Here is a 26,412-nt window from a genome sequence, read left to right as displayed (position 1 = left end):
TTTCATTTTCTCTGTGTATTTACATGGAAATGAGAGACATCATCCATTTAGAAAGCTACATGTTAGTGGAGGAGAGCCCCACTCTTTGGCCTTCTTTGTCTTAACCACTATACAAAGACTCCAGATAGATAGTTACCTTTGGATTCAGGGCTTCAGCATATGAACTTGTGTGAGGGATACGATGCAGTACATAAAAGCAAATTTTAATAATGAGAATTATGAAGATAAAGGCAATGGCAGAAGAGAATGAGCAGGAATTGTGGTAGCTCAGTGTTTAGAGTGAACTGTTTGGAGAAGTGACATTTGAGACGTGATGGGAGAAAAGGTGGGCAAAGAAGCCAGCAAAGACTTTGGAGAGCAATCTTCCACGAAGCAGTAATTATAAATATAAATGTCCTCTATAAAACTAACAAATGCTGAAATTCAACATTCCTGAGAAGTGATTAACCCAATCAGGAGATCGGGAGACTTGTAAATAAATTCATCATTCAGACATTTGAGACTTTGGGGTTTGTTTCTTTGGAGGGAAGTGAATTAGAAAAAGTCTGGAAAATGACAAGCTCTCATTCAAACACTAGAACAAAGGTTTGTTTGGATGCTAGTGAAAGGCAAAGCTGGGAAGTCTAGAGAGGAGATAAACACATCACCTTCCAGATGAGAATCAATGGCAACTTGGACAGGTATTGACGAGTACAGATGGTGTGAAGAAATTGGTTTGGGACATATTAATGGGACAGGAGTAGCAACATGCTGATCAGTAGAATAGGATTTAGAAGAAAAGACCAACATCTCAGTTGTTACTTTGGTTTTGGGTCTACATATCTTGATGGCTGAAAGAAATTCTCTGGATAGGAAGATTCTGACAGAAATAGGTTTAGAGGTTAAAAAAATATTCATTTCTGAACCTGTTAAATTTAAGATGATTTTTTAAAATGCTAGTTTAAGTATTGGTTTAAAGTTTGATTCATGAACCTCATGTTCAAAAGAAAAAAAAGCCAAAGATATAAATTTAAGAATGTAGCTGGCTGAGTCTTCCATGAAGCCATATTTCTAGATATAATATGTAAAAGTAATCATGGAGAATCTCAACTCAATACCTGTGAAAAGAAATAAAGAAGCCACATTGGGCAGATGGAGAGCTTGAACTATAATTCAACAGAGACATTTTAAATACAGAATAAGCCTCCAGAACTCTTTGGAGTTAGAGAAGGCACACATCCAAGACCCATCATTTGGCTTGGCCATTAACTGTTAGATGTGCTATGAAAGAGGTGTGACCTTGGGTGTGGTAGCTCTCTTATGGTGAGGCAATCCCTGAAAGTGGCTGATATCCCATAACTATTTGCAGGAGAGCCTTGCAACAGCTGATAAAAGGGCCCCTTTATTATTGAGCAGCCCATCCCAAGATTCCTCACCACTGTTACCCAGTTGTTATGTAGGAAACGAATAAAATAATATCAACTCACATTAGTTGCTAAATGAGATTATCTTGAGAAAACAGATAGAAAACTGAAGATGCCCCAGACAATATCCAATAACTATGTGACATGCAGAAACAATTCCTCCAGCTCAGGCCTGGACTCTGTAATTAAAGATTGAGTACAAGCTCCAGCTCCTGGGAGGTCCTAGGACTTTCTAAGTTGATGGCAAACAAAAGTGCTTGTATCATCTGAGGCTTCTCTGAACAGAGATGGATGAAAACAGAGAAATAATAAGGTATCTTCTTGATCTTCTCAGAATATGTAATTTGAAGAAATTAAAATATCAAAAGTTGACTTCTATGTCTATTTTTTGTATAATAGAAATTGTCTTCATATCCAAAGAGACTATGGGAGGTCTGGCACATTCCAGTGAAAGTAATATGTCAGAATCCTATGCAATTAAGCATTGACAACTCTCCTTTTGTTTCTACTTTTCACTGAACAGATTAGGGAAGACTTCATCTAGACCAGTGTGAGACCACCCAGATGCTTCCAGCAAAAGAGTCCCTGAGTTGACTTCTTTTGTTCTACCTGTGTCTCGTTTTTATTTCTTCCCAAATTTGCTTTCCTACATTCCTGACAATATCTGGACTTCTTGGCTCCACAGTGTGTCCTACCAATCAAAGAAACCAAACCCAACATTATTTGGAGCCCTTAATGCCACTGCTGTTCCCTCTTTGAAGGTCAGATAGTCAATGATAGGTCTCCTGCAGGGTTTCAGACCACAATCACAGGGGCTGGGGCTGTTGAGCACCTCTTGTCCACAGTTAATGGAGTGCCGCAGTGGTCACAGCTACAGCTTGGTAGTCAGTTAAAAGCCAGGGAGGGCAGATTGTCTGTTGGGGGTTTCAGTGTTATTCCACGAGCTTTAAAACCAATGTCAAAATCAAACCACTAGGAGAATTCCACCCATGCTTGTGGATTTCTACAATAGCACACATGAGCACACATGTGATAGAAGATACTTTGAAATAGAATTTAATATGTAGATGTAAAACTAAAAAACAATAGGATTGAAGCTATATTATTTAACATAAATGTATTATATTCTCCATTTACATTCTCTTTGGAAGATAAATACAACTCCCAGATTTTAGAAACAAACTATTTTATCGGGCTTTTGTGCTGGTTTTCCTCATTATCTCCTCTCAAACAAGTTCCATTCTTGACTTTCTAGTGCTTCCCACAGAACTGGAAATTCTGGTTATAATTCCCTGCATAGCCTTAGCCTCTCTTTATTGCTACAATCCTGCTCTTTCCCTTTCACTTACCTGTAGGTTTCCTAACTGAGGCCCCCACCCTGCCATCCACCCTCCCCAACTTTGTATCTGATTGAGTTCCTGATTGATTTAGCAAAGAGAAAGGAGGGTAAATATCATGGCAGGAGTTCTAAGCATCGGCACTAAGGATGCCTGGTAATCTCTGGACCGTGAGCTTTCCCCGTGCAGGTGTGCAGGTGCATCGGCAGTCAGATAAGCAGTCCAGATCCCTGCTGGAAAGGCCCCCTGGAGAATGCTTGGGGAGGAATAAGCAGTCCAGATCCCTGCTGGAAAGGCCCCCTGGAGAATGCTTGGGAGGAATAAGCAGTCCAGATCCCTGCTGGAAAGGCCCCCTGGAGAATGCTTGGGGAGGAATAAGCAGTCCAGATCCCTGCTGGAAAGGCCTCCTGGAGAATGCCTGGGGAGGAATAAGCAGTCCAGATCCCTGCTGGAAAGGCCTCCTGGAGAATGCCTGGGGAGGAATGGTCCTGGCATGGGGGATCCAGGGAAAAGAAGCTTCCTTGTGCCAGCGGACAGGCTGCACCTTCAGAGGATACCAACTCCTCCTGCAACTTCACATTCACACAAAGGGAGAGCACCAGCAGCAAATGGCAGTAACAACGAGGAAGACAAAACCGCATCTCCGTATTCGTCCCCACGCAAGCAGCTTGTATGTACTCTCTTCTCTTTCATGTCATCAGCAGACAGTCTCCTCTGGGGAGAATAGTCTAACCCGGGTTTGTGGCCTGAATTCATTTCCAGACTGTGCTTGTTCATGCTGACTTCTTCCTCACAGCTCCCCTGATGCTCCACTGAAGGTGACCCATGACCTCCTGAAGCTGGAAGTCAGCATCCTTCCCCCGCGCATGCCCTCTCCTCTGGTTGCCGATAAACTTCTGGCCACCACTCCCTTAGTTCCTTAGAGCTCTCTAAACACTCTCGAATCCTCTTCATTTTATTCACATCTCTTCAAGGCCTTTCTATGAAGTGCCAGACACTGTTCCATTGTCTGGGACATGGTAATCGTTCTTTGAAAGAGAGAAAAATCCTAGCATTGCCCTGGCAGACATTGAAATAGAAAGTGGAGTTGAAAGAGTAAATAAGGAAGGCAGAAAAATCTGAGAAACAACAAAGACAAAAATAAAAATAAAAAAACAGGGAGTACACCACAGTACAAAAAGTAAGGGGCAGGTCTGGCTAATGAGTCTGTGGATAAGAGAGAATGCCGCCAGGTCTAAAGACCCAAGTTTGAGCCTTGAGATCCACAAGATGGAAGGAGAGAACTTCCACAGGTTGTCCTCTGCCTCCACACATGCTGCAGAAATGCACCCCAATAAAGAATTAAAATGTGATTTAAAAAGAAGGGATGAAGATTTGACTTCTTGGTGTGGGGGAGGACACAGGAAGTCTTTGCAGGAGTCCCCTGCAACTCTCACGATAGAATCCAGCAGATTCCAGAACAGTTTTAGAGTAGATCTACAAGTACAGATTCAAAATCCAGAAGGCTACTGGGATAAAAGGGAAGAAAGAAGATGTAATAGAATGCAGAGGAGAAATGGAAGGGGCAGGAAAAAAATCAAATAAAAGAGTCTGAGACTATCAAGTTATTGCATATATTTTAATCAATAACTGGAGTAGAGCCTCACTACATTGAGTAAAACTGATTCTTCTCAAATGTTTTATTCAATATTCCCCATTCTTGGAAATCATTTCTCTCCTGTCACTAATATAGTTGGTGAAACATGAAAAATTAGATAATTTTTATCATGAAGGCTAGATGTTCAGTGTGGGCTAGGGGCTACACAGGCCACTCCCACTTTCTTGTGTCTCTCTTTGCCCTCACAGCTTGTCTAAAAGAAATGATAGGTATCCTCCTGAGAATCTGCCAATGAACATGCAACCACCAATTGATCAAAGGAAGTTTACAAAGTATTTTGTGCTCTCAGGGGCTACAGGTGGCACAAATGACTTAAAACCTACAGGGCTGAACTTTGTCCTTCTGTCCGCTGTCCTGAAATCAAACCCACTTTAGCCTAGCACAGCATGTATTATGAACTACTCCACAACTATGTGACTTGGGACTACCCTCTCTTGGAAATCCGTAAGGGGCCACCACATTGCCTCCAGAGACTCATGTCTCCTCAGAGGCTCATTCTGCTGTTTCCCGTAGCATTAATAACTCCCTGAGTAAATCTCTTACTCAGAAGTACAGTCCACCTCAATGTCCCTCTTGGACTCCCAACCCTTGAGAATTCTTACCCTGAAGAACTCCATGGGGCAATCAGTATCTGGTTGATCACCAGGAACCTAGCTCAATAGGAACGTGCTTTGAGTCCTGGGCCTGGAGGTGCTAACAGAGTAAGTGCCTCCAAACTGCTAAGAATACTAAACCCTAATACCCAGGAGGCAAACATCAAGAATGGTTTATACTTGATTAGAAAAGATAAAGTTCAGGCCGGGCGGTGGTGGCGCACGCCTTTAATCCCAGCACTTGGGAGACAGAGCCAGGAGGATCTTTGTGAGTTCGAGGCCAGCCTGGTCTACAGAGCAAGATCCAGGAAAGGCACAAAGCTACACAGAGAAACCCTGTCTCAAAAAACCAAAAAAAAAAAAAAAAAGATAAAGTTCACTGGATTAATGAGAACATGCAACTTTTGAAAGTGGAAGTTATTTTTACATCATGAAATGAAAAGAGTCCAATCAGCCACAATTATATGTCTTTTCAAGGAGATCTACACTTTCAACCTTCTCCGTGATCACTTCTGAACTCCACTGGGATTCTCTCCATTTCAGTTTCAGCATCAATAGCTTTATGAATTTGCATAAGTAAAATAATAGAATATTACAGTATAGGGTATTCCTAAACAAGTCACAGGTTCCCTTTTTAATCTCTCAGTATCAGAGAACTGGCACCAGGAGGAACCTGGTGCTGTGTCATTACTTCGGCAGTGAGTGTCATGTTTGGTTTGTTTCCCTGAACAAAATCAGCTGATGCTGTTTGCATTATCTATTTCCTCCGGTTTCTCTAAGAGTAGATAAGTTGCCATGCCACCAACAATCATTGCGGACATAGAGTATTAAATGACTTTTGAAGTTCATGATCAATACAGAGGCTTTCTGATTTGATTTTCTTTATCCATTTAAGGCTATAATAGGGCACAATTCTGTGTTACTCAGTAATCTTAGTCATCATATTGCAAAGTAGTATAATAATTGTACATGAAGCCATAGGGCTTTCTTTGACAATGATCTTTTAACAAGAGATAACAGGAATTGGAGCCAGCCTAAATGTCTATCAACAGGTGAATGGAAAATAAAAATATGATCCATATACACAATGGAATTTTATTCAGCTATAAAAAAATGTGTGAAATTTGCAGCAAAATTAAAAAGGACAAAATCTTCATGTTCAGTCATATGCAGACCCTACCTTATAATGTATATAAGTAGGTGAGTGTGGGAAAAGCCTGAAGTGTTAGAAAGGAGACCAAAGGAGAGTAGAAAGAGGTGCCAAGGAAGGTATGCCTGCAAAAGGACTGTGGCTGCAGAGCCACAGCTCACACCTCGAAGAAGGCAAGAGACAGTTGGTTCCGGAGCCAAATGTCGGTATCCACGACCAAGAACACAGATTCGGGTGTCCCAAATTTCATGTCTCAACACGGCAGCGGTTTCGTGAAGTTTTTATAGTAACAGAAAGAACAAAGACAGCCATGAATTGGTGCACTTTTTAAACAGATTGGTGGAAACATTAAGTAGGCAGTTACAGCAAAACAGAGACATCTCAGCTCCAGGCTTCAGATGCTATCTAATGGTAAAAACTGTAATTTTATTCAATTAGTACATTCTAAAATGCTTTTATTTGTTAGTCACAGTATTTTAGGTCTGACAGAGAGGTGGGCAAGGAATGACTATTTGGGAGGCTAAAACTAGCCCAAGATAAATTGTAACTGATCTATGGACCCACACCATTATAACCTCTCCACAAGCTTGGAGAAGGTTTCTGTTTAGAAGCACAGCCTCTTTGGCAACTTAGTTTACAGGACACATATGTTATGGAAATGGGAAAGAGACAGGCGGGGCATACACAGCAGGTCAAGGTACGGGAGGGCACTCTGCTAAAACACACTCTATTAATTTTAAAATGCCATAATAATATCTAATATCTCATATACTAATAAAAATAAAGCAATATTTATCCCCAAATATATTGTCTAAACTCCTAAAACTTTACCAAACACAAATAAAAGTATGACTCGTTTTGGGGAGAAAAGCATTTTCAGTACGTCTTCATTTTTCCTGCCCTACTTTAGGGCCTTAAATGTCTAAACTGAACACCTTCATAAAGGAAAATTATTACAGTATATTTATTCTTAGCAAGATGTTAAGGTATCTTTACTTGCAAAAGTATCTGGATTTTAGAAAAGGTGAAGAGTAACACTGTTAAAGTCTGAATAACTTGGAGACTAGTTCGGCCCTTCATAGTCAGCCCTCACAGAACAATGAGTCTTCTATAGAAGTTGATCCTGGCCAGAATCTGCCACATTCCCCAGAGGCAGGGATTTTACAATGTCCTTGGCATCTGAATAGGCACATATTCGATGGATATATTTACAGAAGAGAACCCATGCCTGTGGTTGACATTATTGTGGGAGAGAAAATGACTGCTCATGTCAACTGCTGAGATGTTTAATGTGGTAATCTGAGTGCTGAGAGCCAGACATCGATGCTAACGACAGCATTCTGGGGTTCTTGTTTCAAAACTGATTCTATCTCACGAAGGCTTGATTTGCTGTGAGGAAGCAGCTTGTTTTTCTTGAATGGACTTAAGTCATTATGCCTGAAGGTGGGATAAATGTTTAATGTGGGCATTTTAGGTGTTATGCCCGTGAAAGCTGTCATGAATGAGTACTTTTTTCACTTTTTATATTAGACGGTTTGTTTTGTTTCTTTTTCTTCATACAGTTAATCTGAAGCCGAGGTATATTAATCTGGTGTGAGGGTGCATCTTTTTTTCAAATGATAATACCTCCACAACGACCTGGGGATTCTTTGGTATCTGACTTTTTAGCCTGAAGCAGATCCCCATTTGCTGCTTTCCTTGATAAGACTAAAGCCATTGCATGTGTGATAGAACTTTAAATGTGGGTTAAACAAGATACAACATGAAGAAATGTTTGTTCTCTATGCATGTCTCTATGTGTTTTCCTGGTTTCTCTGGAAGGATGCAAACTCTCAGAATGTTATCCCTCCTAAATATGTGATGATTTACTTACATAGCCAAGACCGGTGCTTTGAAAGGCTGCTACCCAGTCCAGATTTTCCTTGTCACCAGGTAACAAAGGTGGCCCCACTGCTAACTGGTCAGGAAGAAGGGCCAACAATAAGTCCTACCCATCTGAGTTGAGCTTGATGTTCTAACCCTGGTCATTATCTGCCTTTTAGGGGTTTTCAGAACTTCAGTTGCTGACAGAGCAGATTTTTGCCTAAATCCTACATCAGAATTATGTATTACTTGAAATTATTGTTTATTCTGTCTCCTGCCTTCTCCAGGCAAAATAAAGCCTACTCCAATTATTATCAAGTTTTCCTCGGAACTCCTCCAAACTCCCCAAGTCTGCTTTTGTCTGTCTTTGTTTTAAATATAAAGCCTATTATAAGATTAGATTGTATCAAAATCATTGAAGGAATGGTTAAAGCAATGCAGTACATGATTTCCAAAGACATGTTTTCTATATGACCAAGTGATTGATGGTAGTGTTTTCTTAAAATCTAGATAGATGACATTCTAAATTTTGAAAGCCATCCACAGTCTTTCCAACTCTGGAATCATAAGTTAAAATCTAATGCAATTTTTAAAAGAATAAACAATTAGTAATAGTGTGTGTGTGTGTGTGTGTGTGTGTGTGTGTGTGTGTGTGTAGGTCAGAGAAATTTGCAGGAGTCAGTTTCTCCTTCTACCAGGTGGGTCCTGGAGACCAAACACAAGTCATCAGACTTGGCAGCAAAACCTTCACCTGTTAAGCCATTTTGTCGGCCTGCAAACAATTTCTTTTCTTTTCTTTTTCTTTTATTTTACAATACTATTCAGTTCTACATAACTGCCACAGATTCCCTTGTTCTCCCACTTCCTGCCCACCTCCCCTTCCTCCCAGCCTACCCTCCATTCCCACCATCTCCAGATCAAGGCCACCTCTGAGGACTGAGATCAACCTGGTAGACTCAGTCCAGGCAGGTCCAGTCCCCTCCTCCCAGATTGAGCCAAGCATCCCTGTATAAGTCCCAGGTTTCAAACAGCTAACTCATGCAGCGAGCCCAGGACCTGGTGCCACTGCCTAGATGCCTCCCAAACAGATCAAGCCAATCAACTGTCTTACCTATTCACAGAGCCTGATCCAGTTGGGGGCCCCTCAGCCTTTGGTTCATAGTTCACGTGTTTCCATTCATTTGGCTATTTGTCCCTGTGCTTTATCCAACCTTGGTTTCAACAATTCTCGCTCATATAAACCCTCCTCTCTCTCACTAATTAGACTCCCAGCGCTCCACCTGGGGCCTAGCCATAGATGTCTGCATCCAGATTCCTCAGTCCTTGGATGGGGTTTCTGTCACAACTATTAAGGTGTTTGGCCATCCCATCACCAGAGTAGGTCAGTCCCGGCTGTCTCTCAACCATTGCCAGCAGTCTTTTGTGGGGGTATCTTTGTGGATTTCTGTGGGCCTCTTTAGCACTTTGTTTCTTCCTTTTCTCATGTGGTCTTCATTTACCATGGTCTCCTATTCCTTGTTCTCCCTCTCTGTTCTTAATCCAGCTAGGATCTCCTGCTCTCTTTCCCTCAACCCTCGCCATTCATTGCTCCCACTCATGTCCAGGCTGTTCATGTAGATCTCAGCCATTTCTCCATCATTGGGTGATCGCCGTGTCTTTCTTGAGGTCATGTTTTACAGGTAGCCTCACTGGAGATGTGAGTAGCAGTCCAGTCATCCTTGTTCCACATCTAGTATCCTCCTATGAGTGAGTACATACCATATTTTTCTTTCTGAGTCTGGGTGATCTCACTTAGGATGATTTTTTCTAGATCCATCCATTTGCCTGCAAACCTCATGATGTCATTGTTTTTCTCTGCTGAGTAGTATTCCATTGTGTATATGTGCCACAATTTATTTATCCATTCTTCAGTTGAAGGGCATCTAGGTTGTTTCCAGGTTTGGGCTATTACAAACAATGCTGATATAAACATAGCTGAGCAAGTGCTCTTGTGGTATGATTGAGCATTTCTTGGGTATATGCCCAAGAGTGGTATAGTTGGATCTTGGGGGAGACTGATTCCCAATTTTCTAAGAAAGTGCCATATTGATTTCCAAAGTGGTTGTACAAGTTTGCATTCCCACCAGCAGTGGAGGAGAGTTCCCCGAGTTCCACATCCTCTCCAGCATAAAAGTGTCCTCAGTGTTTTTGATCTTAGCCATTCTGACAGGTGTAAGGTGGTATCTCAGAGTTGTTTTGATTTGAATATCCTTGATGATTAGGGATGTTGAGCAATTCCTTAAATGTCTTTCAGCCATTTGAGTTTCTTCTGTTGAGAATTCTCTGTTTAGTTCTATAGCCCATTTCTTAATTGGACTGTTGGTCTTTTTGATGTCTAATTTCTTGAGTTCCTTATATATTCTGTATATCAGTCCTCTGTCAGATGTGGGGTTGGTGAAGATCTTTTCCCATTCTGTAGGGTGTTGCTTTGCCTTGTTGACTGTATCCTTTGCTCTACAAAAGCTTCTCAGTTTCAAGAGGTCCCAACATCAAATTAAATGGAGAGAAACAAGGCTGTCCACTCTCCCCATACTTATTCGATATAGTACTTGAAGTTCTAGCCAGAGCAATAAGACAACATAAGGAGATTAAGGGGATTCAAATTGGAAAGGAAGAAGTCAAGCTTTCCCTATTTGCAGATGATATGATAGTATACTTGAGTGACCCCAAAGATTCCACCCAGGAATTGATAAAGCTTATAAACACCTTCAGCAACATAGCAGGATACAAGATCAACTCAAAAAAATCAGTAGCCCTCCTATATACAATGGACAAAGAAGCTGAGAAGGCAATTAGAGATACGTCACACTTTACAATAGCCAAAAATGACATAAAATACCTTGGGGTAACACTAACCAAGCAAGTGAAGGACCTATATGACAAGAACTTTAAGTCCCTGAAAAAAGAAATTGAAGAAGATGTCAGAAAATGGAAAGATCTCCCATGATCATGGATAGGCAGGGTTAACATAGTAAAAATGGCAATTTTACCAAAAGCAATCTACAGATTCAATACAATCCGCATCAAAATACCAACACAATTCTTCACAGACCTGAAAAGAATAATACTCAACTTTATATGGAAAAACAAAAAACCCAGGATAGCCAAAAGAATCCTGTACAATAAAACAACCTCTGGAGGCATCACAATCCCTGACTTCAAGCTCTACTATAGAGCTACAGTAATAAAAACAGCTTGGTATTGGCATAAAAACCGACATGTGGACCAATGGAATCGAATTGAAGACCCCGACATTAACCCACACACCTATGAACATATAATTTTTGACAAAGAAGCCAAAAGTGTACAATGGAAAAAAGAAAGCATCTTCAACAAATCGTGCTGGCATAACTGGATATCAACATGTAGAAGGCTGCAAATAGATCCATATCTGTCACCGTGCACAAAACTTAAGTCCAAGTGGATCAAGGACCTCAACAGAAATCCAGCTACTCTGAACCTGCTAGAAGAGAAAGTAAGAAGTAGTCTTGAACGCATTGGCATTGGAGATCACTTCCTAAATATAACACCAGTACAAACAATTTATTAATCTAATCTCAATCTATCTCCCTTCCTTATAACCAAAGGAGCAGTAAAGGAAACAAATAAACCTTTCTACCCCTTACAGGAAACATGGGTAACTGTAGACTATCCTGACTGTATTAATAAAACCCTTTCCTTGGTTCAAACTGAGAGATCAGAAGGACTCCAACACCCAAAAAGAGTTACAAAGAAGAAATATTTTCATCAACAAATAACATAGGAAATGACACTTCTAACTTGTAACAACATCTCACTTAAATTTATATGTTGTGATAATACACCATGACCAAAAGCAAGTTGGGCAGGAAAAAGCTTGTTTTGCTTACACTTCTACATCACCGTTCTTCATGGGAAGAAGTCAGGGCAGGTAATTCAGTCTGGAGGCAGGAGCTGATACAGAGGCCATGGAGGGGTGCTGCTTCCTGGCTTCCTCACTCATGCCTTGCTCAGCCTGCTTTCTTATAGCATCCAGAAAAACTGGGCCAGGGATGGCCCCACCCACAACAGACTAGGCCCTCCAACATCAACCATTAATTAAGAAAATACCCTCAAGTTTGCATATAGTCTAGTTTTTTTAATTAAGAAAAAAATTATTTATTTTACATACCAAATATCCCCCTCTTCCCTTCTCTTGCCCCTCCAGCTTCCCCCACAACCCACTCCCCATTTCCTCCTACAAGAAGGTAAGGCCTCCCATGGGGAGTCAGCAGAGTCTGGTACATTTAGTAGAGGCAGGTCCAAGGCCCTCCCCCTGCCCTCAAGGCTGTGTGAGATGTCCCATCATAGGTAGTGGGCTCCAAGAAGCCTGCTCATGCACCAGGGATAGATCCCGATCCTACTGCCAGGGGGGCCCTTAAACAGATCAAGGTATACAACTGCCTCGCTATGCAGAGGGCCTAGTCCAGTCCCATTCAGGTGCCACAGCTGTTGATCTAAATTTCATGAGTTCCCACTAGTTTGGTTTGGTTGTCTCTGTAGGTTTCTCCATCATGATCTCAATTGATGCCCCTTGCTCATAAAATCCCTCTTCTTTCTCTTTGACTGGACTCCTAGAGCTCTGCCTGGTGTTTGGCTGTGGATCTCAGCATCTGTTTCCACCAGTTACTGGAGAGAGGCTCTATGATGACAGTTAGGGTATTCATCAATCTGATTACTGGGTTAAGGCAGTTCAGGCACCCTCTCCACTAGAGTGGAGTAAGTAATCTATAGTCTAGTCTTTTAGAGGGAATTTCACAATTGGGGTTCCCTCCTTCATATGACTCAAGTTGACATAAAACTGGCCAACACAAACTCAATGAAAAGTTTTATTTCAAACCATACATTTAATTCTTATATTTAAGGGTAGTGAAAAGAAATTCTAAGGCTGGAGAAGAACTTATACTACTCCTTCAAAGAACCTGTACTTGTTTCTTAGCATCCATGTTGGGCAGTTTACAAATAACTTTAACTTCAGATCCAAGGGATCCAGTACCCTCTTCTGTACTCAATGGGTACCTACACTCATACCTGTATGTGTGTGCATGCACAGACACATACACACAATATTTTTAAAAAATTAACAAATTCTTGATAGAAGGTTACCACAGCTGTGACCAGAGCCACTGACCAGAAATAGATCATGCAAAACATCAGAGTCTTGCCCTACCTTCCTCATTTCACCTCACCGACTCCTGCAGTAATATCAACAGAGGCTGGAGAAGGGATAGAACCAGAGACGTAATTGAGAACCCTGCCTAGGTTGGACAGGTTCTCTTGTGACTGGTCCCTATTCGCCTATTTTGCATACATATACCAACCAATCAGAGTCCAGTTGAGCCTATAGGAACCTCTTAACATAGCCTCTTTGTTGGCAACCGCCTTTTGTGTCCCTCTTGGTCACTCCCCCTCAGCCACCAAGCTGAGACCCATTTGGATGAGGGCACAGAAGCTTCCAGTCTGAGGAAACAGGATCAGGTGAGGAACTGGCAAGGTGAGGAAGCTGTGGCTTGTTCTGCTTCTCTGATCTTGCAGCTTTAACCCCAATACCCGGCCCGGAGTTTTTTTTTTTTTTCTTTTTTTTTATTAATAAGACCTTCTAAGATTCATGCTACAAAACCCTAGACATTGTTACAGATACTGTAGCTCCCCACCAGCCCTACTGCAGCCACAGCCACAGGAAGCTCACAGATGAAAGGGAGAAGCATGGCTTCTCTCTCTATTCAAAAGGATCCTTCCTGCCCAGGGCTCCCTTCCTGTACCTGGGAGAGGAGAGTAAGGCAAAAGCGTCACCCTACAGCAGGAAGGCAGGAAGTTGGCATTCTCTGTGCCGCAGTCACTGAACAAGGATTTGTGGATTTGCAGCCTCACAGTACCCCTTAGATAAGCACCAAGACGTGGGCCCTTTCCTACCCTACTCTTCTATTTGCTGCCTCTAGGCGGGAAGAAAGGAGCAGATTTATTTATATGGGTTCTGTCTCCAGTTGGCTCCAGGGTTATATAGGATTCGTGATGTTACAGGTTATCTTTGCTGTCATGGAGGAGGCAGGGACCTGTTCCTTACTCCAGCTCTTCCTGCATGCCACAGTAGCATGACTTGCTAGTAAGTGGGCCGCTAGTTAATTTCAAATGAAGGGCTATTCCTGGCAGATATGGAGGAGAGAGAACTGGAGAGGGAAATTTGAGATCAGAGAAGCCTGAGCACAGGTGGATGGATGGTGGCCACTTATATGTATTGCTTACACAAATCTGTGCCCATCTGGCTAGCAACACTATACCTAGAGGCTCCCTCCTGTTTACTGGAGATATGTTGCTGGAAGCAGTGATGAATCCTTCCCAGGGAGCCACCACCAAGGCTTCAGAATAGGTGCATAGGTGCAGGTGTCTGAGTGTGCTTTGGGTATCCATGAACATACCTGACACACCCTAGAGTGGATCCCATGTACGCACACACCTAGACACTCCTGCCAGAACACACTTGTGGCTTCTCCATGAGTACTGGAGAAGTTACCATGTGACCAGTGATCTGGCCACATCCCAAAGCCAGCAGTGGGGGGTGTTGAATTATAGCTTGTGGTGGTTTGAAATGAGAATGGCCCCCATAAGCTCATATATTTGAAAACTTGGTCCCCAGTTGGTGGCACTGTTTGGGAAGAATTAGGAGGTGTGGTCTTGTTTGAGGAGATGTGCCCCTGGGGCTTGAGGTGTCAAAAGGTCACACTGTTCCCAGTGTGTTCTCTCTGCCTCCTGCTTTGGATTAGAGGTAAGCTTCCAGCTATTGCTACAGAATCATGCCTGCCTACCTCTTGTCATACTTACTACCATGGTGGTCATGGACTAACCTTCTGCAACCTTAGGCCCAAATTAGATGTTTTCTTTTATGAAAAAAAGAGTTATCTTAGCACTGAGCTTGGTTCCTTTCCTGAAGCTCCATCAAGACCTCTTTCCCAGAGGCACTCTCAACCTGAGTGAATGTCTCTTCATCATTTCCTCTATTCAACCCCCTCGGCTCAGAAGTGGCCATCTTCTCTGGTCCAGTATTCTGCTCTTTGTATGATGTTGTCCCCTCAATTTGATACTGCTACCTGGCCCTTATCTGATCAAAGGAAGGTTTCATGCCTCCTTATTTGAGTGGAAAGAGTGCAGCCACCACCCTCCCTCAGTAATCCAGGTAGGCACCATGTCACATTTAGACTTCATAAGGAGAGTCAAATGCCAGCCCCTGGGGACCACTAAACAGGGGGGGGGGTACTCACACATCCCTCTGAACCCTTTCACTGAAATATCTCCATAAAGATCCATTCCCACTGTCATTCAGATGACGTCACTACAATTCCCATACTCTGGCTCTGTCTTTGAGGATGTGGGGCTCTCTATGGTCCATCAAATCTTATTTGGAAGCCCTTCTCTTTGCTTCTCTGTACAGAAGTGCGCTATTAAGCATATGGCTTTGTTTAAAATCTCGAGATAACCATAACTCAAAGTAATTCCTAATCTTAAGGAAATAAAAAATCTCCCTCAGAAACCAAATCTAATCAAGTATTTCATGAGAAGTCTACACTTGTCTTATATATTTGAAATAAATGTTTGTTCTGTAGCATTGTTGTTTAATATGAATTATAAAAGTGCATTTTATCAGTGCTGGTGGGGGGAGGAACCAAAAATGCTTCCTTATATGCTTTTCATTGTACTTATTTGTGATGATATATTGGATGGTATTTCATACCAAGGCACAGCTCGTGTATGTCTCATGTAATACTGTTCTTCGCTTGTGTTCCTTACATCTTGACCGCAGTTACTCTGAGCTCCACCTGACTATGCTCCTCTGTGTCGTGTGAGATTCAGCTTGCTCACTGCAGCCCACTTAGAAGCCTTCTTCTCGTCGCACAGTATGTGATCTCACCTTTCATTAGACACCCAAATAACTTCATCCAACTATCACAAGTAGGGGCTAGATTACAATGAAAATGAAAATATAAAACCTAAAAAGTTCTATTTATGCTACAAATAACATTATACAGACTCAAAAGTTTATATTTACGAGCATATGTGTATATACAAATACATATACACAAAAACAGTCGAACGAAAGGGGCATGAATTTGAGGGAGAATATGGAGAGGTACATAGGCAGGCTTAGAAGGAAGAAAGAGAAGGAAGAAATGTTATAATTTATAACTAAATTATAACCTCAAAAATAAACCAAAAGAAAAAAGTCTATGCATTCTTAATAAGTAACTAGAAGATGCCAAATGAAGCATTTGTAGATTCAGTTTGGGGCCACTGAAAATGGAAAAGCATCGCATCTTGAAACACAGAGTAATAAGAACAATCTTCAACACTATAACGTTAGGGAGCTTAAAGTCCCACCCTTTTATGTTGTTTGATGTCGTGACTATGAAAGTGATAGAGTTCAGAGAACCTGGGCCACTCATCAATGTTAGTGAACATGAATTTCTTTGCATAAATGCCTTACTAACTTAAATACGACCACTATTTGTGTGTGTGAAAGGGAAATAGGAAAACGGAGTAACACGGAATGAATACATCAACCAGCTGAGAATTCTGTTCATCAAATGGCATGTGCTGTGCCATGCTCACTAGCTCATCTGTAGTTTTCCTGCTGCTTTGAAAGCAGTGAGTCACACAGAAAGCCACCACTCAGATGTGGCTGACAGTCCAGCTCCGACCCATTCTTCCCAGTTGTCTTCCTTCTGTCGCTCCGCCATCATTCATGCTTATTTATGGCTTGTTCACATAAAATTCTGGTAGCTGGAGATACATAGATAACCTGATTTCCACAAGTCTAAATGTCTTCTTTCAGTTTTCAGAAACAGGCACTTGTTATATAGTGTTATATACAGACTTTCTTTCTATCCCCACCCACTCCAGAGAAACCACTCTTAAATAGTTGAGGTATCACACATTAAAGGTCCCAACATATTTAATCCTTAGACCCCTCCCTGAGGAGTAAGAGACTGTGTACCAGTCAAAACAAAATGTATGTTGTGTTAATAAACAACAACCAAATCTCGACAGCTTAAAGCAATAAATTAGTTCCTAGATTCGTGGCAATTTTCAGTGCCAACAGACATGTGCTTTTTGTACATGATACAATTGTTTCTACGTGGTCTTCATTCCAGGGCCTAGTTCACAGAGGCTTCCTCTGATGCATGCTGCTACAATTACAGAAGTAAAGAAATTTGAAGGAGATTCTGCCTTGGATTAAATGTCATTTTTGTCTCCCATTTCACTGGTCAGAACAACTCACATGGCCACACATAAACTAGCAGTGCAGAAAGCAAATGTTTCCACAGAGAGGAACAGCACAGGTTTTCAGCAAGAAGGACTTCCATCCCAATAATCCAGAACAGGAGACAATCTGTAACAAGAAATATCTTAACAGCAAGTAAGAGGTGGCCGCAACCTAGTTAAACATAGTAGTTTATATCTACCATAACTTGACTCTTCCGTAGGGTTCATGTAAGTGGTAGAAACACAGGTTCTAGGTTGTCAGATAATTAAGGCAACCAAGTCATCAATTAAAACCAAAATATTACCATCATAGGAGTGAAGGCTAGAGAAAAGACACAGCTTCAGATAAAAGCAGAGGGACTTGCTACCTTCCCGCGTGCTCATCAAATGGTGGGATAACACACCCAAAGTTTGACTCCACTTACTGAGGTGTCTCCTTCCCTAGGAAGAGCACAGTGACCCACACTCATGTTTTCATTTCAACTAGGAAAGGAATTTAGACCACTGACAAATGCCCACCATCACTGTGCTCTCTTACAGAAAGGAACATAGGAAGGCCCCTGGCCAGTGATACCAAAGTCTAGTCCTCTGGGAGTGAAACTCAGGCAAAGGACTCAGGATGGCACTAGTATTCCCAACACTAAAATGAACAATTAAATGTGGACTCTTTACAGAAGTAGTTACTTGCATAGATATGTGATTCCATGATAGAATAAGCCAGAAAATAGATATATTAGATTTTATACCCTTTTATGAACAATGAAACAAACAAAAATGCTTGCTTCAGAAACATATATTCCTATTGTGTAGTGATAGCTATCTTTATCACAGAACTGTAGACACATTTCTAACCACTATCTGTCAAGCATATCCATTCACCCTGTAGTTCAGTGACATCCTTCTGTAAAAGAGAAATAAATAATCTTGCAGTAAACTGAAGATTTTAACAACATTGTGCACAACCTAAAAACAATTAGTTTCCAACAGCTCTGGAAGCCTGATATAACAAATTTCAAATAAAAAATAATCACAAAAGAATTTATTTTCAGCTCATTCCAATCATAAGAAGGAAAGAAAACACATGATTTCCAAGTCTATTAACCAAAGAAGAAACAAAAGCATTTTTATCCAAGATAGGAGGGACGACACAGAATCCAATAAAATAGATTTATGATGAGACACTCTAAATGGCAGCATTTGAATTGTCAGATGAAACTAGCTTATTTTAATATTTCACTTTATGGAAAGGAAAGTATTTCAGGACAATAAAACCAGGGCGTATACATTCCAAGTCTGTGCTGGTGGCTGACCAGACTGAGAAAGCTCATATAATTGCACCTTTATTTTGTCTCAGTAGAGAAGCCTTTTTAGTCATATGCTAATCTGCAGATGCAAACTGTACTACTACCCACCAGAGTGCCTGGGATGAAAGTGAGCAAAACCAACTGTTGGTGGAACAGCTAGCTACTCTCACATGCTGTTATTGGGTATGAAGCCAAAAGGCCACATGGGATGACAGTTGGACAATGTCTGATCTACCACCCCTTACTCAGCTGTCAAACAAACCAGAAATTCCAAACTAGGCTTTTACCCCAGAAAGATTAAAAGATAATCCCTAATTCCATAGTGTCAATATCCAAATATTTCAAAACTGATTATTAAAAATAAATACCCATGAACTGATAAATGAGTAAGTATACTATGGTCTATCTATACTTTGGAAATGTTGTTCCCCAATAAAAACAAACTGCTGATATGCACAATAACATTTATGAGTGTTAAACTAGGTGAAAAGTCAAACACAAAAGACTGTAGACTGAGTATTTTCGTTTATATGAATAAAAAAAAGACAAACTATTGTAAGAAGGGTTATTTAGCTGAAAGGGATGAGGTAATGTTCTAGGTCTTCTATTTTGATTGTGAGGCTAACTGTAAGATTATATAACTACAAATTTTCATCAACTTGAACATATAACTAGTAAATCTTATTGCATTAAAATTGTATTTGAGTAATCTCAGGAGAAACTGCACAAATATAATCAAGTATAAAAACACAATGCACTTGGGATGCAGAAACAGGACAATCTATAGGAGCTCAAGGCAAGCCAAGGATGCATAGTGAGACCATGTCTCAAAAACCGAAAGTAAATAGATAGATAGATGGTAGATAGATAGAGATAAATGATAGGTAGTTGGATAGATAAATAGATAGATAGATAGATAGATAGATAGATAATAGATAACATCTAACAGATACATACTTTAATGATATATAAAACTAATTGTATTTAGAAAGTCATATCAAAATTAAAATATTACTATTATTGTACTTCACAAGAGAACATTTGGGAGCTGGAGAGATGGATGGCTCAGCAGTTAAGAGCACTTACCATTTGTGCAGAAGAGTTGGACTCATTTCCTGTCACCCATATTTGACCCACAGCAATCTGTAATTCTAGTTGGAGGCATACATCACCCTCTTCTGGCCTCCATGGGCACTGCATAGACATGGTATACATATATACACATGGGCAAACACTCATACACATAATAAGAAAGAAAGAGAGAGAGAGAGAGAGAGAGAGAGAGAGAGAGAGAGAAGAAAGAAAGAAAGAAAGAAAGAAAGAAAGAAAGAAAGAAAGAAAGAAAGAAAGAAAGAAAGAAAGAGAAAGAAAGAGGAAGGAGGGAGGGAGGGAGGGAGGGAGGGAGGGAGGGAGGGAGGGAGGATGTTTAGTAGATCATAAAAAGAAATACAATCTCACACAAGGAAAGTGACAAAAAAAATGTAGCCAAGATGTCATTTCCATAAAATATTCCAGGCCACTTACCCAGAGCTCTACAAAACGTTTCAAGAAACCTGCATCAGAGTCTCTGAAATGCAAAAGGTTTTTCTTTTCTTTCTCTACTTTCTTAAAAATCAGCATTAATCATGTTATCAATATAATCTTTTAAGTCACTCCACAGTAAGCTAAATCATAAAGGTACTTCCCTGTGCCCTATGCTCTAATTTTCTTTTGATTTCCCCCTTGTCATCTTCTTCCGGCCCCCACTCAGGCAAGTCATCCCAGTCCAGCCTGTCAGGAAGTTTCTGGTATGCAGACTTGCTTGACAGTACCTTTGGGGTTTCCTGTCTTTCCTAAGAGGTTAATGAATGTTGCATATTCATGAGTAGTAAGCCATAGAAAGACTCACCCAGACCTTCATATCAGCCCAGAATACTTTCCTGACATTATTTTCTAAACATGGAGATACACTCTATTATACACGGAGATGGAGATCATTCAAAAGTTAGCATTGTGCGTTTCCCAGTTTCTCCTGTCTAATAAAATATAATACAAAAATGAACAAATACTGGTATTAAATGATCTGCGTGAGCTCTAATTTCAGATGTCCACTTCTAAACAATATGTTTTTAGGAAGAAATAATCTATTTTTGTCAGCAAGTAACATCAGAGACAGACGTGAAAGAAAAGTCAGGATTTTCCACAAATATTCCATTTGATTGTTTAACATGTATTTAATAGTCTTCAGTATTAAAACAAATGTAATTAACAATGCCGTGCATTTGAATGATATGGTAGAGTTTCAGATGTAGTGTTCATGTGAGCACTGGGCTATCTGGTAAGTAGGAGAGCTCTGTCTCCACCTATATCTAACAAGTAATTGAGGTTCAAAGTTGTGATGGTTAGTGATCACTTTTCATCTGTCCATTCACACCCTTTAGCAATTCATCTTACAGATTCTGTTCCTTCTTTTTATTTATTTTTGTTGTTGTTGCTGCTGAATAAAAGACTTCATGCAAATGGCACATGAGCAGAGAATGACAAGTCTATTTCCCTAAACTGCATTATTAATTGCTTTGTTTATAAGAGAAGAGACATAAATTTAAGAACATCTTTGTCACTTCAGTCTATTGTTTTAAATTTTTTCCTATATTTTCTGATTTTTCAAAGTTCTCATATTACCTCAGCTAATATTAGATTTGCTGAACTCAAATTAAATATTTAGAGATACTTAAAGTATTCCCACATTTCTTTTTCTAGTTGGTAAAGAAAACATTTTTTTTTATTTTGGAACTCAGGGAAACATGGTGTATAAAATCCATACACTCCTTTATCAATTTTCATTTCATTCTGCCTCCTGGAGTTTGTCCTTTAAGAAGATTTCTTAGCCTTTAAAGGAATCGTTTTTTGTTTTTTGTTTTTTTCAATATGCTGAGGTTCAAATTTCTATACTGATATGGAAAGACCCAAAAAACTGCCTCTATTATTATCTTTAGGGAGGAATTATGGGACTCTGGGACAATTACTTTCCAAAACAGAGCCCACTGAACATTCCTGGAATACAAGAACAGCTCCCTCTTGGAAGGCATCCAGGCTTGGGTGAGCAGGTGACTGACACTTGTTTGTTTGTTTGCTTGCTTGCTTGCTTGCTTGCTTGTTGGTTGGTTTGTTTGTTTGCTTGCTTGTTTTAGCTACGCACTGTCTACCACAGAAGTCTAGAATGTTGTCAGGAAGGAAGCAGACATAGATCTGGAGATGTGTAAGAAAATCCATCTTAGCATAATTTTTCAAACTGTCAGAAAGAATGGGAAGGGAAAATTAATCTCTGCTAGAAATGAGCACCTTCACTGGTTGTCCAATCAAAGTGGTGAGCTCGGAAATCATATACACATAAACAACAAAACAGACTCAGCAGGGTGTGTGTGTGTGTGTGTGTGTGTGTGTGTGTGTGTGTGTGTGTGTATAATAATTTGGGGGAAAGTGAGGGGACATGGAAAGAGTTGATGGGAGGAAAAGGAAAAGGGGACATGCTATAATTATATTTTAATTAAAATACATATTTTAAGTGATACAAGTAACAATGGGAATGTAACCATTTTCTTTAAAACCGTACCACCTGCCTTGTGAAACCTTACAATGCTGGCAGCCAGGACCAAGCAACTGTATTTAGAATCTGGGGCTACTTGCACTGGGCATGCAATGAAGCAAGAGGAAATGGTAATCAGATTGATGCTATGAGCTGTAGACAGAAGCCCCAGGCTGCTTAACCAGTATCATTCCAGATAGACACGGCAACATACACAGAAGGTGAGTTTGCAGTCCCATTTTCTGGTTAAAGGAAATCAATTCTGATAGTCTTTAAAGCCAGTTAGTTCATTGCTGGATATGATGTCTCCCAAAGACTGCTGTTTGAATTTATTTGTAATTTCTAATAGCTAGCAACTAGATAAAGTATTTATTTCTTAAATTGTATTTAATAATGAAATCATTAACAATAATCAGAAATATACTCAGATCTAGAATCAGAACTGGTAGAGCGTTACCATCATAGCTGAGAAATGTCTATTTGGCACTCTGTTTTCTTCAGCATCAACAATGTCTGCCAAAAATCATTTGTTCAATGGAATGATTGAGTCTGTGTATGTCTCCACTGGTTCACTGGGCATGTAAGTAAGTCTCCCCATAAGCTCCTCGAAGTTCTTGAGAACTTAAAGAGCTTGACACCATCCTATCTTCTTGAAGTTGCCCCACCTATGAGCCACTGCAGTGTAAACTTAGAACAAATTTAAGCTTTGGAGTCAGGAAAAACAATGTTCAAACCCCAATTGCAATTTGCCAACTTGTGATCTTGAACAAGTTCTCTGAATGAATGTCAGTATCTTTATATTTAAAATGGAGATAATGAAATCCAATTTGCGTCATGAACAAAAGGGTCAAATAAGGTAACAACAGCAAACTTCCCAGAATCAATAACCCACAGTTCAGTCTCAGTCCAGCCTCACTAAATCCATTCAGCTTCCCACACCAAGCATCTCCACCTGGATTTTGTCTCCTTCCGGTATTTCCACTGGATCTATGTATCAGATCAATAAATATGCAGCAAAGTGCCCATTTATACCTTCAAAATATCATTAATGCACTTTTGATTAAAAATTATTTTAGACAGATGCAATCTGCAAGCGTCATAGTTTTCTGCTGCACTCTGGGAAGAGATGAGAATGAATGGGTTTACTAACATTAATGCAAAACTACTCACAAACCAGTGTTGTGTTACATTGCTTTATCTTCTGCTTACCAAACAGAATATAAAATGTTCCCTCCATTTTTGCAAATCAGTGTTATACTGAGAAGATATCAGAATGCTGATCTGTTACCACTGTCAGTCATAAAACAGGAAAATCTCAAGAAGCAAAAGTGCAAATGCAATTCCTGTAGCTCACCAGAGAGAAAACCATTAAAATAACAAAAAAAAATGAGTTTCTTTTATCTCTAATAAATGGAACAGTCACTGGACAGTTTGATCCAGAGTAATCAGTCACAGGGTGATGTCCTGAAAATGGCTTTGCTTTTATTGCCTTAACAGGTTCTTCTGACAGCTTGAATTTACCAGATAATTATGTAACTCGTCACATCTTTTGGCTGTATGAACATGGCCATAAATGTACCCAGGATAAATGTGAAGGGTTTTTAGGACTCACTAGAGAAAATGAAATATGTAAATAACTAGCATTTGGGATATAAAGTTCTTTCATATGACAGAATAATAGGAAAGCTGTTTTTATTTTTAATAATTCATGAGTGTTAAATGTGCTAGCAATTTCTCACACAGGATTATCATTATAAACATAACTTTATAATTCTCACACTCACCCTTTGCATCTTGTTTATACTTAACATCATTAAGAAGTACCCATTTCAATGCTGTTGGCCACTATGAAGCCCGTGACCTAAGCAAACTTACAATTCACTCCAAGAACAGGATGGCTCTGCTCTAAGTCATTTGGCAAAGGCCAGCATTTTAATGACCTTAAGCAAGCAGGGCGGGCAGTCACATTGCCTGAGAACTCCAGAGCTTTTATACAGTTTATTCTTGTTGAAATAAGCTAAAGCAAAAGCTTTGGCAGCAATCTAAACACAGGGGCAAAGGGTTTCAAGTGGCTATTTTTCTGCATGTAACTCTTTATGGCTGGTTATAAAGGAGGGTGTTTATAGAAGCTTTGCCTGGGATGGAGTCAGATCTCTTTCCCTGGATAAGGTACAAAGGAAGGCGTTCTCAGCTGGCGTTTGTCTCCCCCAATCTGTCCTTATAAGAACATGAAGAGCAAGTGAATGTGTGCTGGGGGTAGAGTAGAACTCTCATGCAAAGCCGATGGTCCATCTGTCTTTTCCTTTGGGGATTGTTCTCAAGGGTAAATGCGACCTCATGAACAAGGGTCATTGATATTCACCCTTTCCTCCCTTAAAAGACAGTCTGTATTAGCTAGTTTTCTCACCACTGTGACAAAATACCTAAGAGAAATAACTTAAGAGAAGGCTTTATACTGAGTCCCAAATGAAGAGGAGATACAGTCCATCATGGTAGAAAGACACGGCAGTAGCAGTGAAGTGGTTGTCTCTTGTGTTTGCAATCAAGTTGCACAGAGATGAATATCAGTTATCACTTTATATTTGCTGTCAAGGTGCACAAAAAGATGGTTAATGGTGGGGTGCTCAGTTTGCTTGCTTTCTCCTTTTTTGCCATTTTATTAGTCTAGATCCCCAACCATGTGAGAGCTACCCACATTCAAAGTGAGTATTCCCTCTCCAGTTAAACCTCCATAGAAAAATCCTCAAAAACAAACAAACAAACAAAAATTTAAAAAAATAAAGATGTCTGTTGGGTTAGTCCAAATCTAGTCATGTTACAAATGAAGATCAGCCGTCATGGTGTTCAGTGGTCAAACAGTAATGGTTACTTTTAGGCATTCTTGGTTTTCAAGATGAGTTAGGAAACAAAAATGGATGCTAGTTATATTATCTGACTTCAGTAGTCAAAAGTCATTAAAGGAACTTCTGGCAACATTCAAAGTCATACTGGACTGAAGGAAGCAAATTCACATAAATTCTAACCTGTCTCCAAGGCGTCACAGCCAGTGAGTATTCCTGCAGTAAGGTGAAAGCTAGTGTTCACACTTCCCATTGCCATCCCTCCTGCAGGCCAGTGCAACAGACACAGTCTCTCAAGGAGAAGTCTGAAAAGCATTTACACATTACACTTACATAGCTGTGTGTGTGTGTGTGTGTGTGTGTGTGTGTGTGTGTGTGTGTGTGTGTAACAATAATCAAAGAAAAAGAGACTATCAATTTGGGAGTGGAAAGGAATGGGAGGGACTGATAGAGGGTGCTCTTGGGAGAGCCTGGGGGAGAAAATGGAAGGATAAAGTGGTGTAATTATATTTTAATTAAAAGTATATTTTAAGAAATTTGTGTTTGTTTAACATTATAAAAAATAAGTGAATTATTGTGTCATAACTTTACATTCAACAAAAAAATGGAAACATCCAATAGAAACAAAACTAAAATATTTTTGACATATAAATGTCAAAATGTGAAAGTAACACAGCATTTGAATGAATGCGTTTGCATAACATGAGCTGAATATTGATGATGGAACAACAGACAAATCAGAAACACAGCTCCTTCTGGAATCCCGGACTGTCTCATCCAGAAGCCATTTATGTTGGACATATCCACAGAATACCATGATCTGATCGCTTGTGTGATGATCATTTGAACTAACATACTCCCATTTAAGTCAGAGATTTTTTTTTTAATCTTAAGGAACTTTCCCAATGTGTAGAGATGAACATATATTTAGAATATACAAACAGATATATTCATATATGTATAACTCATATTAACTAATGTAACCAACTAAATAATGACAAACTAACTAAATAAGTTTTTATCATTCAAAGATATAAATTGAGAAAGATAGAAATAGATTATATAGACATATAGCTAGATAGATAAAGACACAACTCTAAGTAATAGAAACCTGTTACTATTTCAAAGACATACAAGATATATAAACTGAAGAACACATATAAAAGTGAGTGTAACTCCAATGAGAAAGAGCTACAAAGTTTTTTTGAAGGTATATTTGCACTATTTTTCTTACTGCATTTGTGTATGTCTGTGTATATATACTACCTGTATGGTATTGACCTCAGAGGCCAGAGGTCAAATCTCCTGCAGCTGGAGTTACAGGCATTTGTGAATCACCCAATGTGTAAGTGCTAGAAACTAAACTTTCAGGTCCTCTGAAGAACAAT

This window comes from Peromyscus leucopus, chromosome 2 (assembly GCF_004664715.2).
Source record: "Peromyscus leucopus breed LL Stock chromosome 2, UCI_PerLeu_2.1, whole genome shotgun sequence".
NCBI classification, from domain to species: Eukaryota; Metazoa; Chordata; class Mammalia; order Rodentia; family Cricetidae; genus Peromyscus; species Peromyscus leucopus.
Note: the sequence above shows the minus strand (reverse complement) of the source record.